The sequence below is a fragment of the Rana temporaria genome, chromosome 7, assembly GCF_905171775.1.
Source record: "Rana temporaria chromosome 7, aRanTem1.1, whole genome shotgun sequence".
Taxonomy (NCBI): domain Eukaryota; kingdom Metazoa; phylum Chordata; class Amphibia; order Anura; family Ranidae; genus Rana; species Rana temporaria.
Window position 1 is genome coordinate 93032195 of NC_053495.1, and position 18258 is coordinate 93050452.

Here is an 18258-nt window from a genome sequence, read left to right on the forward strand (position 1 = left end):
GATGGCAACCGGAAACTTTTCTTTTGGCAAAGTCTTCCTCTTGAAAATTACCATGGGTGGTAGTTTTTGGCCATTAGCCTGGCAACCGAGAACTACAGTGAAGGATGACTTCTCGTTTCCTGTAGTGCGTATAGATACCGTACTGGTCCCCGTTTTCTCAACAGTACGGTTTACGGGGATATTAAAGGTGAGGGGGACCTCATCCATGTTGGTGATGTGTTACATAGTTACATAGTTAGTCAGGTTGAAAAAAGACACAAGTCCATCCAGTTCAACCACAAAAAATAAAAAAACAAAATAAAAAACACAGTAAAATCCTATACACCCAACTCCATACCCACAGTTCTGGCCAGATCTTCTTTTCATTGATCTTGTTCTTGCAGTAGGTGCGGAAAATGGCCAGCTTTTCTTCGTAATCCTTTGGCAGTTGCAGTGAGATAGTAGTTCTTGTGCGGATGGAGAGATTACGCCTTTTCATAAAACGGAAGCACCAAGAGGGACCTCCTCGAAAGTCATTGATCTCCATGTCGCGTGCTATCGCTGTTGCTTAGAGTCGAATAAAGACCGTAGAGACGCTTCTACCTGCGGTTCTCTGTTCAATAACCCACTGTTCAATTTTGTCCTCCAACTGTGGCCATCTCAATTTGTTCCCTCGGAAACTTAGTTTGGTCTTCTTTACCTGGCGCAGGGCGTCTTCTTGCTTCCTCCACTTTCGTACCATTGATTCATTAATGTTGAATTCTCTCGCAGCTGCTCTATTTCCATGTTGCACTGCGTGACTGATAGCGTTGAGTTTGAAATCCGCTTCATAAGCATGTCTCTTAACAGGAGCCATTTTTGGGGCAGCGGGTATAGAAAATTAATGAATGAATGCACACACGTCCTGACTACGATGGCCGTAATGCTCAATCCAAGCAGTGCAGCTTCATAGCTTACCAAGGCCATGCAAAAACATGTTGACAGATTTTTGAGCGCAGTGTACCACATAAAATCGGTTCTAGGTCAGAAAGCACAACCATACATTAGGCGCACCGCATTTTAAGGCGCACTGTCGATTTTTGAGAAAATGAAAGGATTTTAAAGTGCGCCTTATCGTCCGAAAAATACGGTAACTGGATTCAGTGTACTGTAAGGAGAGGATGCTCAGCAGCTGGTTACACATCTGGATACTTGGTGTGTTTCCATGTGTCAAACGTGACCAAAATAGATAAATGTACCAGCTTTGGTAATTGATACAATCATGTGTTCAGCCTTGAACTCAGACAAAACAGACAATTGTACCACACTTCCAAAGAATGGTTCATATTCCTTTTTCAGGCCTCAAATATAAATTTTACTCAAGTATACCTTTTGTTTCAATCTCATATGGCTTCAAAGAGGTTTGAGACGGGAGCCTAGGAACCCTACACCTTCAACAAAAGACCCACAACCGCGGAATGTGGAGGAAGAAGTGGAGGAAGTGGAAACTGGCACCACAATAGGTCAGTTACATACACCACAGGTTCAGGTAATAGATGTAGGCCTGCATATTTATAATACATGGCGTGTTTTTAAATTTTAGGTGCTGTTCTGCCTGTGGAGCAAGAAACACAGGTACAGATCAGGCAAAATACCAAGCAGGTGGAGCAAAGACTCAAAACACCATAGATGTGCTTGGGAGGCTTTAATTTTAATAACACAAAATATTTTATATTTAATTTTGTTTGTAATGTTTAAATTGTTTTTTTGTACAATTGTACATGTTGAACTTTACAAGTTCCATATTTCATAATGTTTTAAACCACGGCTGTTCATGCGTTTTAGCAAGTAAAATTACTGAAATTTTTTTTTTGCATTACTGAATTTATTTTTTTGCATTTTAGATAAAAAAAAAAAAAGACTCACATTTAAAATGTGCAATTAAAAAGCTTTTATACTCAACAATGTGTGGCTTCTTAAATCAATGTTGCCTAAAAAAAAAAACACATATATATATATATTTTTTTTTGGTGTATACACTGACAATGATGGGTATTTATTTACTTTAGGAAAATACACATGGCACTACAAGTGCACTAGGAGAACCTAGGAGAAAGATAAAAGAAACACAAGCAAAAAAACAATGGCCCCCCTACCCATAAAATATTCAAGATATTGTTGCCGCACATCACGGCCGCTTTGGGGGGCCAAGCCAGTAGGGCCAGCTTCCTGGGCCGGCAAATGATTTGCTTCATGTAGTGTGGTCTCAGGCCCAACAGTAGAGAGATAATTAGGGGACCGTTTTTTCAAAAAATTGTGAAGAACACAACATGACATGACAACATGGTTCCACTTGTACTCTGCCAGATTGAGAGAGATCATAAAGAGTCAGAACCGGCTGGCCATGATGCCAAAGGCATTTTCCACCACCCTTCTGGCTCTGGCCAGCCTGTAATTAAATACCCTCCTCTCAGGGGTGAGGGTCCTTTGAGGAAATGGCCTCATAAGATGTGGACCGAGCGCAAATGCCTCATCCGCGACGAAAACAAAAGGTAGTCCCTCTTCATTCTCTGCCGCAGGTGGCAATACCAGGTCATCACATAGTAGCCGTTGGGCGAACCCAGTCTGTGCAAAAACTCTGCCATCAGACATCCGCCCATTTTTCCCCACGTCCACAAAAAGAAACTCATAATTGGCTGACACCACCGCACTATACTGTGGAACCCTTTATAGTTATAAAAATAGGATCCTGAATGGGGTGGTGGTACGATGCGGACCTGCTTGCCATCGATTGTCCCTCCACAGTTGGGAAAGTTCCAACGCTGGGCAAACTCTGATGCCACATTCTGCCATTCCTGTGGCGTAGAAGGGAACTGTGGAGTTAAACAAGAAAAAAAAGACTTTGATACACATTGCAAGCAGATTATCCCAAAACATTCTTGGCAAAACATCAGTATAACATCAATTTGAAGGAGTATTTTAAGACAAAAAAATTATCACTAATCAGATTCCTCACCCCTTCTGATGGCCCATTTAAATGATTTTATGGAGGGGGGGGGTTTGAGATGAGTTGGGGACCTCATAAATCAAGGCTCTAGCACTCTGTCTGAATTAGAAAAATAAAATAAAATGCACACATTTTAGGGGGGGGGGTCAACACTACAATGGAGCAGACAAAATACATTGGGAAGTGACTAGGCTAGGTGTGTTTGGGCCCAGGAGAGCATGCTGCAGAGGTTAGTTATGGGAAATATGCATGTAGGCAAAAAAAGGAGCATTAAAAGCTTACAGCATGCATGGGAACAAAGGAGACATTGACAGCATATTAAAATCATGGTTATTAGGGACTGATGAAAAAAATACTATACATTAGCAAGCATTAAATATATAGAATGTGAGGTTAAAGGAGAAAACTTACCTTAATATAGTCCTCCTGCAGGACTTGTATTATGGCAGAATAGGTCTCTGGGGGGAGATACCTGTCGAGAACTTGAGGTCCTGCAGGCTTCTCCCTGTTGCCAGGTAGCGCAACTTGGCAACTAGCCTCTGCTCAGCAGTGATGGCTTCCCGCATAACAGTGTCCTGCCTGGTGATATAGGGGGACACCAAAGTCAACCGATGCTGAAAAACGGGGTCCGTCATCCTGGAAAAATTCCTGAAGTCATCAGGGTTATTCTCCTGGATCTCCCGCAACAAAGGCATGTGACAGAATTGGTCCCGCTGAAGCAACCAATTCTTGGTCCATGAACTCCTCCTCACCCTGTTCATGGACTGGAGTCGGGATAAAGCAACAATCCCAACACCAAGCACAGCACGATCTCGGCGACAAGAACGTACCCGCAACATGGCTCGCAAATAGTAACAGTAAAAACAGTACTGAGCAGACAAGGACGCACTGCAATAACAGATACGAACTGACTACAAGCACTGAAAGGGGTCAACCACTCCAATACAGGGGCACTTTCACCCCCTTCCTGCTCAGGCCAATTTTCAGCGCTGTCACACTTTGAATGACAATTGCGTGGTCATGCAACACTGCAAGAAAATTACATTTTTATCACTTTTTTTGTAATTCCTTTATTTTTATATTTTTTCCAAAGAATAGTTACAGTCAACAGCCAAAGTATGAAATGATAACCAATAACACAATAGCACAGGAAGGGTCACATAAGCATAGTTATAGAACAACATACCCAGCGCTGCTCAGTATAAGTGGTCATAAAAAACTATTATGCTTGTGGGGCCCAACACATATATTTAAGTGCTGGAAAATATATTTTTTTACACTTTCAACTTTTCTCACACTCCGTCCCCCCTTTTCCCCTTCTTACTTTACCACCTCCCTCCCCCCACCCCCCTTTTTTTTATTTCTTCCCCCTCTTATCTTTTGATGGTTTGGTCCGAGAATTGTTCCACACATAGATCGCGCCATGACTCGCTTAGCTGCAATCTCGTACAATGTGATAGGGCTTAATAGTCCGGAAAAACGCACCAAATAGCGGAGACTAAAATCCCAGATCATTTTCCTTCAGGGAACGCACTAAAAGGGGTGTTATTCCTAAATTGGGTAATCGTAGATTCCCCACGGTATACCACAGTGCTTCTCCAGATTCTAAACTATTAATTTATGCAAGCAAGGCTGAATTTTGAATTCTCCTTAGAATGCACCCTGATCAGACACGGCCTGAATAAGATCGGGGGGAGGCCGACAACAGTGGAGGACAAAGTCTCTGAGGTGTAAGATACCTCGCACTTCCATGACACACACCTGTCGGAAGCTGGATCTGATAAGATCCCTCCAACACAGGGCGGATAATGCCGAGGATAGACAGAGAAGGAATAACGTACGGGTGGTGGGATTGACTGAGGGGGCCACTCCTGTTACTTTTGCTGAACAGTTCTTCAAGCAGTTACTCTCCCTGCAGGATCTACATCCCCACCTACGTGGTGGAAAGAACACACAGGGTCGCCACAGGCACCCATACCCCTGGTGCTTTCCCAAGGCCCTTCCGGGTTCTATCCCTAAATTACAGGTGATCGAGACATGATTCTAGCCCAATACAGGAAGCATTAGGATCTTCGTTATGAGAATGTGATGTTGTTCCCTGATTTTCGGCTGAAACCGAGAGAAAACGCTGCTCATTTAATGAAGTTCGTAGACGGCTCAGAGAAAGGAAGATACAATATAGTATGCTTTACCCTAGCAAGCTCCGAATTCAATACAAAGGGGCTGTGAAGTTCTTTGATAATCCGGTGGAGGTGAGTGATTGGCTGGATAAAGAACTATAAGTTGCTGCTGCTACATTACTTGTTCCCCTCTTTTTGTTGGATTGAGTCAGATTGTCTATCAATATGCAAAAGAACACTGTTGCACCCATGCTCTGTTTTCTTCAAACTACAAGTTAAAGGGGTTTTAAAGGTAAAAAATGTTTTCCCTAAATAGCTTCCTTTACCTTAGTGCAGTCCTCCTTCACTTACCTCATCCTTCGATTTTGCTTTAAAATGTCCTTATTTCATCTGAGAAATCCTCACTTCCTGTTCTTCTGTCTGAAACTACACACAGTAATGCAACACTGTCTCCCTGGTGTGGAGAAAGCCTCTTGAGGGGGAGGGGGCGAGCAGGAGGGTCAGGACGCCCACTAACACACAGCTCCTTTCTCTATCTGAAAAGTAGATAGCTTCCTGACGCTCCTGCTCGCCCCCTCCCTCCTCAAGAGGCTTTCTCCACACCAGGGAGAAAGTGTTGCATTACTGTGTGGAGTTACAGACAGAAGAACAGGATGTAAGGATTTCTCAGAAGAAATAAGGACATTTAAAAGCAAAATCGAAGGATGAGGTAAGTGAAGGAGGACTGCACTGAGGTAAAAGGAAGCTATTTAGGGAAACATTTTTTTACCTTTACGTCTGAACTGATTTCATTATGGGAACATTACTGATTGTGCCACTAGATGGAGCCAGCCCACTGGCATAGTTCTTTCTCCTTTTTTGTTCTTTTATTTATTTTCTACAACACTTTTTTGGGTCTGCATTACTCCTTACTTGTGGGAGGGATAAGGAAATCCATTATGTCATGCCATAAGTATGCAGGCTCCATGTCTATCACAACAGAGCAGTGGAAGTGTGGATTACCAGTTGTAGATGCCGCAATGTCTGGAGAATGGGCTGCATTATAAGAACAAATCACCTTAACCTTTCTTCCTTACTCTAGACCAGTGAGACTGTTGGCATAAGTGATCACTAAGGGAACCACATACAACTGATAGTGCTGACCTACATCCTGGGAACGCAATTTCATTAGCCACTAGAAGGTGTCCTAGTCCCAATATTGCTGTATGTTCCAAGCTCTGGTTATTAGACCTTTACTTTTTTCCTTTTTGCTCCATGATCCTATTGCATGGAGCTTCTAGAGGAAACGCAGAATCATCATTGGATCTGCCGAACTTTTGTTTACTTTGGATGGACCTCACCTTTGGGTCCAAGCTACATTCCTGGAGAGTTTCTTATTAGTTTTGTCAGTTGGGTTTCTGGTATAATAGCAGGGGGAGGGATAGTAATTTGTAATTTGTCACAGTTCTCCAATGTAACTTAGCTTTTGATACCATTCCACACTGGATTGGTTACACATTTGCTCATGGTCACTACATAGACATTGAAGTATTGTTAGTATCTTGCTGGGATGCATTATTAGACCTAGAAATCATGAATCCTAAGGAAAAAAAAAAAGGGGGGGGGGGTTGGTTACTTTACCTTTTTAACCGGTTGCCGACCGCCACATGTATATGTACGTCCACAGAATGGCACGTACAGGCATATGGGCGTACAGGTACGTCCCCACCTTTCCCGGGGTCAGGGGTCCGATCGGGACCCCCTCCGGTACATGCGACGGCCGGTAACCGTGTAGGAGCGATCCGGGATGAGGGGGCGGCTATTGGTTTCCAGCCACCCCCTCGCGATCGCTCCCTGCGAATCAGGTTCCTCCTGTGCCCGCCCTGCCTGTGTAACTGTAAACACAGGCAGGGAGGAAGTGATGTCATCTCTCCTCTGGCGGTCTTTTCAGTCCGGATCCAGAGGAGAGAAGACATCAGTACTGTGAGTTGCACCAACAGCACACTGACACAGCACACATAGGTACATAACCCCCCCGATCAACCCCCTGTCACAGTGTCACTGATTGCAGTGATCATTTATTTTCTGATCACTGCATTTAGTGTCATTTGTGACAGAAAAAAGTGTCAGGGCAGTTAGCTTTAGGCCCCTTTAGGTCCAGGGTAGCCCCCTACCCCCCCCCTAATAAAGGTTTAACCCCTTGCCCTAATTAACCCTTTCACCCCCTATTGCCAGTGTCACTAAGCGATCGGTTTTCTGATCGCTGTATTAGTGTCACTGTTGCCGCTAGGTAGCTAGTTTTTTTTGAGGTTCGCCGCCAGGTTTCTATAGTGTAAGGTACCCCCATAAATAAAGGTTTTAACCCCTGATTGCCCCTAGAGTTAACCCTTTCACCAGTGATCACCATATACGTGTCACTGGTGACGCGGGTTAGCCAGTTAGTTATTTAGTTGTTTTAGGTTCGCCGCCATTTTTTTTAGAAAGCGTCAGGTACCCCCATATATTACCTAATAAAGGTTTTAACCCCCTGATTTCCCCCTAGTTAACCCTTTCACCAGTGATCACCGTATAAGTGTTACGGTTGACACTGGTTGTTAGTTTGCTGTTTATAGCATCAGGGCACCCGCCGTATATAACCCAATAAAGGTTTAACCCCCTGATCGCCCGGCGTGTGATATAAATAAAATTTTAGCGTCAGTCAGGGTCTGCGTCGCCCCAGGCAGCGTTAGGTTAGTGCCAGTAACGCTTACACCCACGCGCAAAGCATACACCCCCCTTAGTGGTATAGTATCTGAACAGATCAATATCTGATCTGATCAGATCTATACTAGCGTACCCAGCAGTTTAGGGTACCCAAAAATGCATTGTTAGCGGAATCAGCCCAGATACCCGCTAGCACATGCGTTATGCCCCTCTGCCCAGCCCAGCCCAACCCACCCAAGTGCAGTATCGATCGATCACTGTCACTTACAAAACACAAGACACATAACTGCAGCGTTCGCAGAGACAGGCCTGATCCCTGCGATCGCTAACAGGTTTTTTTTAAGCGTTTTCTACGTTTGCTAACTGTCAGGTGCTTTTTTTACCTGTGAATCATCACCAGTGTACGACTAAATTTAGAGCCCAAAATGGCAAAGCGAATGTACACTGGTGAAGAGGCCTTCAGGATTCTGATCATGACAGATAGTGAAGAGGAGGAGGTCACGCATCTGTCAGAATCAGGCTCAGAATACGAACCCGTTCACGTCAGCGGCTCCATGACAGATAGCACTGACGACGAAGTTGTGGTCCCTGCTAAGGCCAGGCGTACCCGACCCCGTTCTGATGTTGTTGAGCAGCAAGAACCGCAGGACCCTTGTATGGAGCAGAGAAGTACTAGCGCCGCTATTCCTTCTGGTGAACTGGCAAGCACCAGCGGCCTAGTACACCCTGGTCGTTCATCCAGCACTGCAGTAAGACGTGGTGACGTGGCAAGTCCCATAAGTGCAGTTCAAGCTGGCGAGGTGGCAAGCACAAGTAGTGTCCCGCTGCCACCAAGAAGAAGACAGAGACAGGCCTGTTGTGCCCATAGTGCCCTTGCTGCAGAATTCGCCTATCCTGATTGGGTCCCCACCACTTCTGCAGCACCCGTACTTCCCCCATTCACTGGCCAACCCAGTATTCAGGTGGATACAGTTGATTTTACATCACTTGATTTCTATTTGCTGTATTTCACGGAAGATCTCTATAGATCTATTGTGGACCAGAGTAATTTATATGCTGGTACCTACATCGCCGCTAATCCCCAGTCTCTCCTTGCCAAAGAATGGAAACCAATTATGGTTACGAATTTAAGATCTTTCTAGGCCTTACCCTCAACATGGGCATACACAAATTTCCGTAGTTGCGGATGTATTGGTCCACACATCCAATTCACAATATGCCCATATTCTCTGCTCACATGGCCAGGAATCGATACGAGGCGATCCTGCGGTTCCTGCATTTCAGTGACAATGCACTTTGTCGTCCTCGTGGAGACCCTGAATTTGACCGGCTCTACAAAATTCGACCCCTCATAAACCATTTCAACCAACGTTATGCAGCCTTGTTTAATCCCCAGCAAGTTGTATGCGTTGATGAGTCCCTCATTACATTTTCTGGTCACTTGTCTTTCAAACAGTTCCTTCCCAGCAAGCGTTCCAGATACGGGGTCAAGCTCTATAAGCTTTGTGACAGGGCCACAGGCTACACATGGAGCTTTAGGGTTTATGAGGACAAAGATAGTGAGGTAGAGCCGGAAGGATGCCCAGATTACATGGGGAGCACTGGCAAGATTGTGTGGGACTTGGTGTCACCCTTATTCGGAAAGGGGTACCACTTGTATGTGGACAATTATTACAGCAGCGTGCCACTTTTTAGTCACTTGTTTGATCGTCAGATTGGAGCATGTGGCACTGTGCGACCTAATCGCCGGGGCTTTTCCCAGAGGCTTGTAGATTCCTGTCTTAGGCTGGGGGCGAGAGCCTGCTGCAGATGTAATAATTTGCTCGCTGTGAAGTGGCGGGACAATAAGAATGTTTTCGTTCTTACCACCCTTCACGCAGACACGACAGTACAAATTCGTACGGCGACTGGTGTTGTGGAGAAACCCCTCTGTGTCCACGAATATAACCTTAATATGGGAGGGGTGGACCTCAACGACCAGTTGATGGCGCCGTATCATATTGCCCGTAAGGCGAGACGCTGGTACAAAAAAGTGTCTCTACATTTTTTCCAATTGACTTTACTGAATGCTTATGTCTTATACAAAGCTTCAAGACGGACTGGATCCTTCCTTCAATTCCAGAAGGATATAGTCACAGAACTCCTGTATCCAGGCGGTTCTGTACCTCATCATCCCCTACCAAATGCAGTAAGCCGACTGCATGAGAAGCATTTTTCATATGCCCTCGAGAGTACCCCTACCCAACGAGCCCCCCAAAGAAAATGTCGTGTCTGTACCAAGCGAGGATTTAGGCGTGACACCCGTTATTTTTGTCCCCAATGTCCTGCCGATCCTGGTCTTTGTATTGGTGAATGTTTTGAACGCTTCCACACACGAGTGAAGTATTAGCGTAGGGTAAAACATTTCACAGGCTAGGCACACTTACACAGGGTCTCCCAAGATGCCATCGCATTTTGAGAGACCCAAACCTGGAACCGAAAAGTTGAACAGTTACAGTTACAAAAAAAGTGTTAAAAAAAAAAAAGTAAAAAATAAAAACACAAAAAAAATATATAAGTTAAAAAAAACAGAAATAGTTGTCGTTTTATTGTTCTCTCCCTCTCTATTCTCTCTCTATTGTTCTGCTCTTTTTTACTGTATTCTATTCTGCAAAGTTTTATTGTTGTTATGTTTTTTTCATGCTTGCGTTTCAGGTATGTAATTTACTTTACTGTTTTCAGGTACGCCATTCAGCTGTTGCGCGGACTTATTTATCTTGACAGCAACAGCGTTTGCTCCCACGATATATAAAGCCGTGACTCCAGTGCTGTAGGAGGTGATTTCACCACTACAGTTAAAAAAAGAGCATATATGCCGAAGCATGGGGGCATTAGGGGCGGAGGAGCGATTTTGCTCCTAATGCAGCGTATATACGGTCGACATTCCTACGGAGGCTTGCCCGTAGAAAAGTCCGACCGTGTGTACGTGGCATAACTTTTTATGCCGCGTACATACGGTCGAAATTTCGACTGAGGCTTGCCCATGGAAAAGTTCGACCGTGTGTATGCGGCATAACTTTTTTTGCGGGAGGATGCCCCCATGCTTCGGCATATATATATTTTAGGCACAGGTTGCGTTAAATGTTTTATTTTTTACTATGTTTTTTTTTTGGTATTTGCTTTGCAGGTATGGTATGATCTTACTGTTATACTGTAATGTTACTTTGTTTTAATGTTAACCATCATTTGCTTAGCAGGTACGCCATTCAGTTGCAGCGCGGATTTATTTAGCGTGACAGCAACAGCGTTTGCTCCCACGATATATAAAGCCGCGACTCCAACGCTTGTAGGAGGTGATTTCACCACCACAGTTAAAAAAAGAGCATATATGCCAAAGCATGGGGGCATTAGGGGCGGAGGAGCGATTTTGCTCCTAATGCCGCGTACATACGGTTGACATTCCTGACCATGTGTACATGGCATAGAAAAGTCCGACCATGTGTACGCGGCATAGAAAAGTCCGACCGTGTGTACGCGGCATATCTTTTTCGCGGGAGGATGACCCCATGCTTCGGCATATATAAATGGTGCATGTATGCCCATCATTAGAAGTGGGTGGATGAAGGGAGGTATTCTAATGGTGGGCATACCCACCGATCAATCTTTTTTTCGTTCAGCCAACAGGCTGCATGAAAAAAAAAGGTTACAATACATGTCCAACAAGAACCATCAACGTACTGGTATGTTGCTGGACATTGAATGGTTACACCAGAATGATGCCTGTGGGTTTAGGCATCATCTTGGGATCATTCTTTTCAGCCAGCTTTCATGTAAAAGCAATCCTAGCGGCTAATTAGCCTCTAGACTGCTTTTACATTCAGTGGGAGGGAATGTCCCCCCCCCCCCCGGATATAAACAGCGCCAATGGGAAAATGGGAATGCATTTTATCACCCCGATCTTGGTGTGGTCAGATGCTTTGAGGGCAGAGGAAAGATCTAGGGTCTAATAGACCCCATTAAAAAAAAAAAAAAAGAGTACCTGTCACTAACTATTGCCACTATTGCCATCCATATTTACATTCCGTGAGATAACAATAAAAATGGTAAAAAAATAAATAAAATGGAAGGAACAGTTTACAAATAAAATAAAAAAAGCTAAATATATATAAAAAAAAAAAGCATCCCTGTCCCCCCTGCTCTTGCGCAAAGGCGAACGCAAGCGTCGGTCTGGAGTCATATGTAAACAGCAATTGCACCATGCATGTGAGGTATCCCCGCGAAGGGCAGATCGAGGGCAGTCATTTTTGCAGTAGACCTCCTCTGTAAATCGAATGTGGTAACCTGTAAAGGCTTTTAAAGGTTTTTAAAAATGTATGTAGTTTGTCACCACTGCGCGTTTGTGCGCAATTTTAAAGCATGTCGTGTTTGGTATCCATGTACTCGGCCTAAGATCATCATTTTTATTTCATCAATAATTTGGGCAATATAGTGTGTTTTAGTGCTTTAAAATAAAAAAAAAGTGTATTTTTTCACCAAAAAATGCGTTTGAAAAAACGCTGCGCAAATACTGTGTGGAAAAAAAAATGCAACACCCACCATTTTAATCTGTAGGGCCTTTGCTTTAAAAAAATATATAATGTTTGGGGGTTCAACTTAAAGCGGTAGTTCACCCTCCTTCACCCCATTATTCCATTACTTTCGGCATCGTAGCGCGAGCTACGGTATGCCGGTCTTAAATTTTTAAACCCCGTACTCACTGTGCTATTGTTGATTGAAGAATCCGACTCCCGCGGGGAATGGGCGTGCCTATGGAGAGGGAGGATGATTGACGGCCGGCTCTGGCACGTCACGCTCCCCGAAGACAGCCGGAGTAGGTCTCGGCTATTCACAGCGCCTGCGCACAGGCTATGCGCAGGCGCCGTGAATAGCCAAGCCTATTTCGGCTATTTCCGGAGAAGCGTGACGTGCCAGGGCCGGCCGTCAATCACCTTCTCTCACCAGAGGAACGCCCATTCCCCGGATTCTTCAATCAACGATACCGCAGTGAGTACGGGCATAAAAAATGTAAGACCGGCATACCGTAGCTCGCGCTACGATGCCGAATTTAATTGTCTAATAAAAAAAAACTTTTTTTTTTTTTTTTACAGGGCGAACCCCCGCTTTAACTTTCTTGCAAAAAAAAAAAAAAATAAGTTTTTATGTAAACAAACAGTGTCAGAAAGGGCTTTTTCTTCAAGTGGTTAGAAGAGTGGGTGATTCAATCACTTGGGGCAAAAAAAAAATATATTTCATGGACTCAACATGCCTCTCAGCAAATAGCTTGGGGTGTCTTCTTTCCAAAATGGAGTCATTTGGGGGGGTTGTGTGTCATCTTGGCATTTCATGGCCTTCAAAACTGTGATAGGTAGTGAGGAGTGAAATCAAAAATGTATGCCCTTAGAAATCCTGAAGGCGGTGCTTGGTTTTCGGGGTCCCGCACGCGGCTAGGCTCCCAAAAAGTCCCACACATGTGGTATCCCCGTACTCAGGAGAAGCAGCAGAATGTATTTTGGGGTGCAATTCCACATATAACCATGGCATGTGTGAGCAATATATCATTTAGTGACAACTTTGTGCAAAAAAAAATCAGTTTGTCATATTCCCGCAACTTGTGTCAAAATATTAAATATTCCATGGACTCGACATGCCTCTCAGCAAATAGCTTGGGGTGTCTACTTTCAAAAATGGGGTCATTTGGGGGGGTTTTGTGCTATTTTGGCATTTTATGGCCTTTGAAACCTTGATAGGTAGTGAGGAGTGAAATCAAAAATTTGTGCCCTTAGAAATGCTGAAGGCGGTGCTTGGTTTTTGGGGCCCCATACGCGGCTAGGCTCCCAAAAAGTCCCAAACATGTGGTAGCCCCGTACTCAGGAGAAGCAGCAGAATGTATTTTGGGGTGCAATTCCACATATAACCATGGCATGTGTGAGCAATATAACATTTAGTGATATATTTTTTTTTTTTGTCATTATTCAATCACTTGGGACAAAAAAAAAAAATATTCAATGGACTCAACATGCCTCTCAGCAGTTTCTTTGTGGTGTCGACTTTCCAAAAAGGGGTCATTTGGGGGGGTTTTGTACTGCCCTGCCATTTTAGCACCTCAAGAAATGAGATAGGCAGTCATAAAATAAAAGCTGTGTAAATTCCAGAAAATGTACCCGCTATAACGTAGACGCTATAACTTTTGCGAAAACCAATAAATATACGCTTATTGTGATTTTTTTTTACTAAAGACATGTGGCTGAATACATTTTGGCCCAAATGTTTGACTAAAATTTAGTTTATTCGATATTTTTTACTTTTTGTTTTAAGAAAAATATTTTTTTTTAAAAATTTACAGTCTTTTTCCGTTTATATCGCAAAAAATAAAAATCGCAGAGGCAATCAAATACCATCCAAAGAAAGCTCTATTTGTGGGAAGAAAAGGACGCAAATTTCGTTTCAGTACAACATTGCATGACCGCGTAATTACCAGTTAAAGCAGCGCAGTGCCAAATTGTAAAAACACCTCTGGGCATTAAGCTGCATATTGGTCCGGGGCTTAAGTGGTTAAATGCAGCAAAATCTTACATTCCCCTGAAATAGAGAGATTTCTCCATCCACTCCCCTAATGCCGCGTATACACGATCGGGCTTTTGCCCAGCCAAATCACATTGGAATTCCATCGGAAAAATATAGAACATGTTCTATATCTAAAGTCCGATGGAATTCATCAGAATTTCTGATGAAAAAACTCAGATGGGGCTACACACGATCGGAATATCCGATGGAAAAATTCCGATCATGTGTACGCGGCATTAGAGTTGAAAATATCTGACAGACCTCACACTCTTTTTCCATAGCCAACCTAAAACCGAACAATATGGTTTTACTGAAATGACTTTCTCAGAGGAAGGTAAAGTCTTCATTTTTGGAAACCACTAAACCCGGACATTAATTCTTGGCTGCCACCCAAGGGACAGAAGGATCCCTTTTCCACGAAACATCTATTTTTCAATCTATCCCCCTGTTCTCTTCTTTATCTTTGTTTTCCACTCTTCCTGCACTTCTCGGCCACCATCCTCTCCATCACCTAAACCAGTCCTATCCCATATCCCCACACAGTCCCACAAAACCACCACTAATTTCCTATCCCCCAATACCCCTACATCGACTCTCCCGTCTGCACACTATCCACAACCTTTCCTACCTTGATATAGAGAATACAACCATGTCCTGATTCCTCTTCCTTTGCTACTCTTAGACACAGAGGAACAGATAACATTCTGGCTACCATACTGATACATTACAGGAATCTGTTGACCTTGTATAAAGCTTTATTGATTACATTATGCAGTAAATGCAAGACTTTAAATCTTTAATATAATCTCTGTATGAAAGTTTTATTCTCTTCAATGTACACTGAACTTTCGTACATTTCTATGTGTTCTATATATAAAGGAAATTACAAAAAATATGACTAAAGGGTATAGCTGCACGATTAATCGTCAAGAATCGTTATCACGATCTTTTTCCCATTGCAATTCTTGATACAGGGCTTCACGATCTTTGACATGAAAATAATTTTCTCTCTGCACTTTGGTATGCAAAGAATTTCCTGTCTGCTCTCAGCCAAAAGTCAGTCTGGGCAGCTTGCCAAGTTTTAAAAACATTCTTTATCAGTGGAAAGTTAAGTCTAAACATTGTATCACTTCAAAGGAATAAACTTCTGTATGTAAATTAGGGAACGTTTAACCACTTAAACACCAAACCTTTTTCTGACAGCTCTTTTCAAGTTAAAATCATTATTTTTTTTGCTAGAAAATTACTTGGAACCGCCAAACATTATATTTTTTTTTAGTAGAGACCCTAGAGAATAAAATGGCGGTTGTTGCAATATTTTATGTTGCACTCTATTTGCGCAGCAGTCTTTTTAAATGCATATTTTTTGGAAAAAATTACTTTAATGAATTAAAAAAAAACTAGCCAGTAAAGTTAGCCCATTTTTTATTTTTTTTTATAAATGTAAAAGATTTTACGCCGTGAGAATCGTGAGAGAATCTTGATCTTCTTTCTAAGCAAAAAAATCGTGATTCTCATTTTGGCCAGAATCGTGCAGCTCTACTAAAGGGCTTACCTATAATGGAGCGTGGATATCACTATATATTCTCAGCCTTCAGTCTTACATGATGCATTTTGAAAGCCATTCATAAAATTCAGGCAGTGGTATTGGGCCCACAGTACACTGAAGGGGAATATGGCAGCATAAGCTTTCTTTTTTATTTTTAGTATTCCCAGCCTATTCATTTATAGCTGGAGTTCAGTTTTAACTCCTACATATAGAAACCAGACTTTACAGTGAGATGTGAAAATGGGGAATAGACTTACGCAGGAGCTAGTTCTATCCAAATCAGTAGATGAGCTTAAAGAGGAATTCCAGCCTGTAAAAAAATAAAAAAAATAAAATAAAAAGTCAGCAGCTACAAGACTTTTAATAAAAAAAAACTTACCTGTCCAGGGAGCCCGCGCTATCAGTACCCAAAGCTGACCCGTCCATTCACTCCGGGTGCAGGTGTCGGCATCCTTACTAAGGGAAACAGGAAGGGAAAATTTGAGGCTTCACAGCCTGTTTCCTACTGCGCATGCGTGAGTCGCGCTGTCTTCTGGGACCTGTGTATGTTTCCCAGAAGGCAGCGGGTGGGAAGGAGGAGAAGCCGTAAATGACGTAGGTCGCTGTGGTGCCCTTACATGGAAGTGGGAGCGAGTACCTGTTTTTGACAGGTATCTGCTCCACCTGAGAGGTGCCAAATGTGGCACCGGAGGCGGGGGGGGCAGAATCGGTAGCAGATGAGCAGAGCTTCCACTTTAAAAATGGCTAGATGTGTTTCTAAATGCACAAAAAATAAATAATAGCAATGTAGAATGTTGATCAATGGAGTAACTGATTTCTTTGGGGATTAGAAAATAAATGTATATATTGTTAGAGAAATTGTATCACGCTTTTTTTTATATTTTTCTCCTTCTACTGGATCAACCAAAGACTTAAAGTGGATGTAAACCCGATTCATAAAATTTGAGCTGGGCACATTTATCTGCAGTGTTTTGTTATCTCTCTTCAATGATCTAAGTCCCGTAGCTGTCTCCTAAACTGTTACTCTGTTATCAGCCTGATAACTCCTGACAAATTCTCTGACAATTTAGACAAAAGCAGCCTGAATCTTCTATCAGGGGAGGTTGCTAAAATAGATTAGCAGGGAGCTGGCTCTTGTCATGACGGGAATACCTCAAAATACCATTTTTTTTACAAGAGACAAAATATCATATTTTCATCTAAACCAGCCAAACCCAAAGAGGAACACTTTCATCCCCCCAGAAGAAAACAAACGGTACGCAAACTTGCTGACGAGAGATTGCTTGTGTGTGTTACAAGACATTTAATTAAAGAAGAAGAATGGGTTACGAAACCAATTGTATGGTCAATCCCTAACTAAATACCAGTGTTAATAAAAACGATGTATTATTAAAGAAATTATTAACAAAACATTAACAGCGCTAGAAAGAGCCTAAAAAAGGCTTATGAGACCAATACTCATGTACTGCAATGGTACATTGAGAAAAAGATTTCTGAGACTATATATATATCGCATGAAAAATATTATGTAACATGTGTTCCCACTCTTTGTGAGTCCATTAATAATAGTCCGTGTAATTTCTCAGATGTACAGTTCTTTGTTAGGAGTGATCTTCACAGTATAGCTATTTGTCTGCTCAAATGCTGGTAGTGACTCTCTGTGATTTCCCCCTAAGGTTTTGTACTCACCAGAATGTAGTACTTTAAAGGTATTGGATATATCCACTTGTACGCATCGGTTCTCCTCCTCTGGTGTGTGGTGATGATCCGTGTGCTCTTCAATCTGCTTTGCTGAAAAATGTCTGGCGTTTATAGAACTCAATAGCTGAAGCTGCAATTTACACTTGATGAAAGTAAGGAGGTTCCAATCATAGAGTGAGAGCCTGGAGGCAAACGGGTCCTGCTTTTCTCTTATAGAAAACTCATTGTGCTCTGTGATGCAGTTTTCAACAGTCCTTGGTCTTGTAGTAAGTGTCCTTACAAATGCAAACACTTGGATCCAAAATCAGGGATGAGCAGCCATGCAATATGCCTCCTCACATTGAGACCCTCATAGGTGAGGGTCTCAATGTGAGGAGGCATATTGCATGGCTGCTCATCCCTGATTTTGGATCCAAGTGTTTGCATTTGTAAGGACACTTACTACAAGACCAAGGACTGTTGAAAACTGCATCACAGAGCACAATGAGTTTTCTATAAGAGAAAAGCAGGACCCGTTTGCCTCCAGGCTCTCACTCTATGATTGGAACCTCCTTACTTTCATCAAGTGTAAATTGCAGCTTCAGCTATTGAGTTCTATAAACGCCAGACATTTTTCAGCAAAGCAGATTGAAGAGCACACGGATCATCACCACACACCA

The 18258-nt window shown here is 42.8% G+C and overlaps 1 protein-coding gene across 3 annotated transcripts in view; it reads right to left on the reverse strand.

The window, feature by feature from the left end:
* The window catches only part of FHIT (fragile histidine triad diadenosine triphosphatase), a 68280-nt gene that overhangs the window by 18814 nt on the left and 31208 nt on the right, over positions 1–18258 (reverse strand). For 2 of the 3 annotated variants that reach the window (XM_040359663.1, XM_040359662.1), the window contains exon 2: positions 16156–16208. The exons of the other annotated variant lie outside the window; for it this stretch is intronic. The gene's annotated coding sequence lies outside the window, so the exon portion shown is untranslated. The remainder of the gene's footprint in view (positions 1–16155; positions 16209–18258) is intronic. 3 annotated transcript variants of the gene reach the window in all.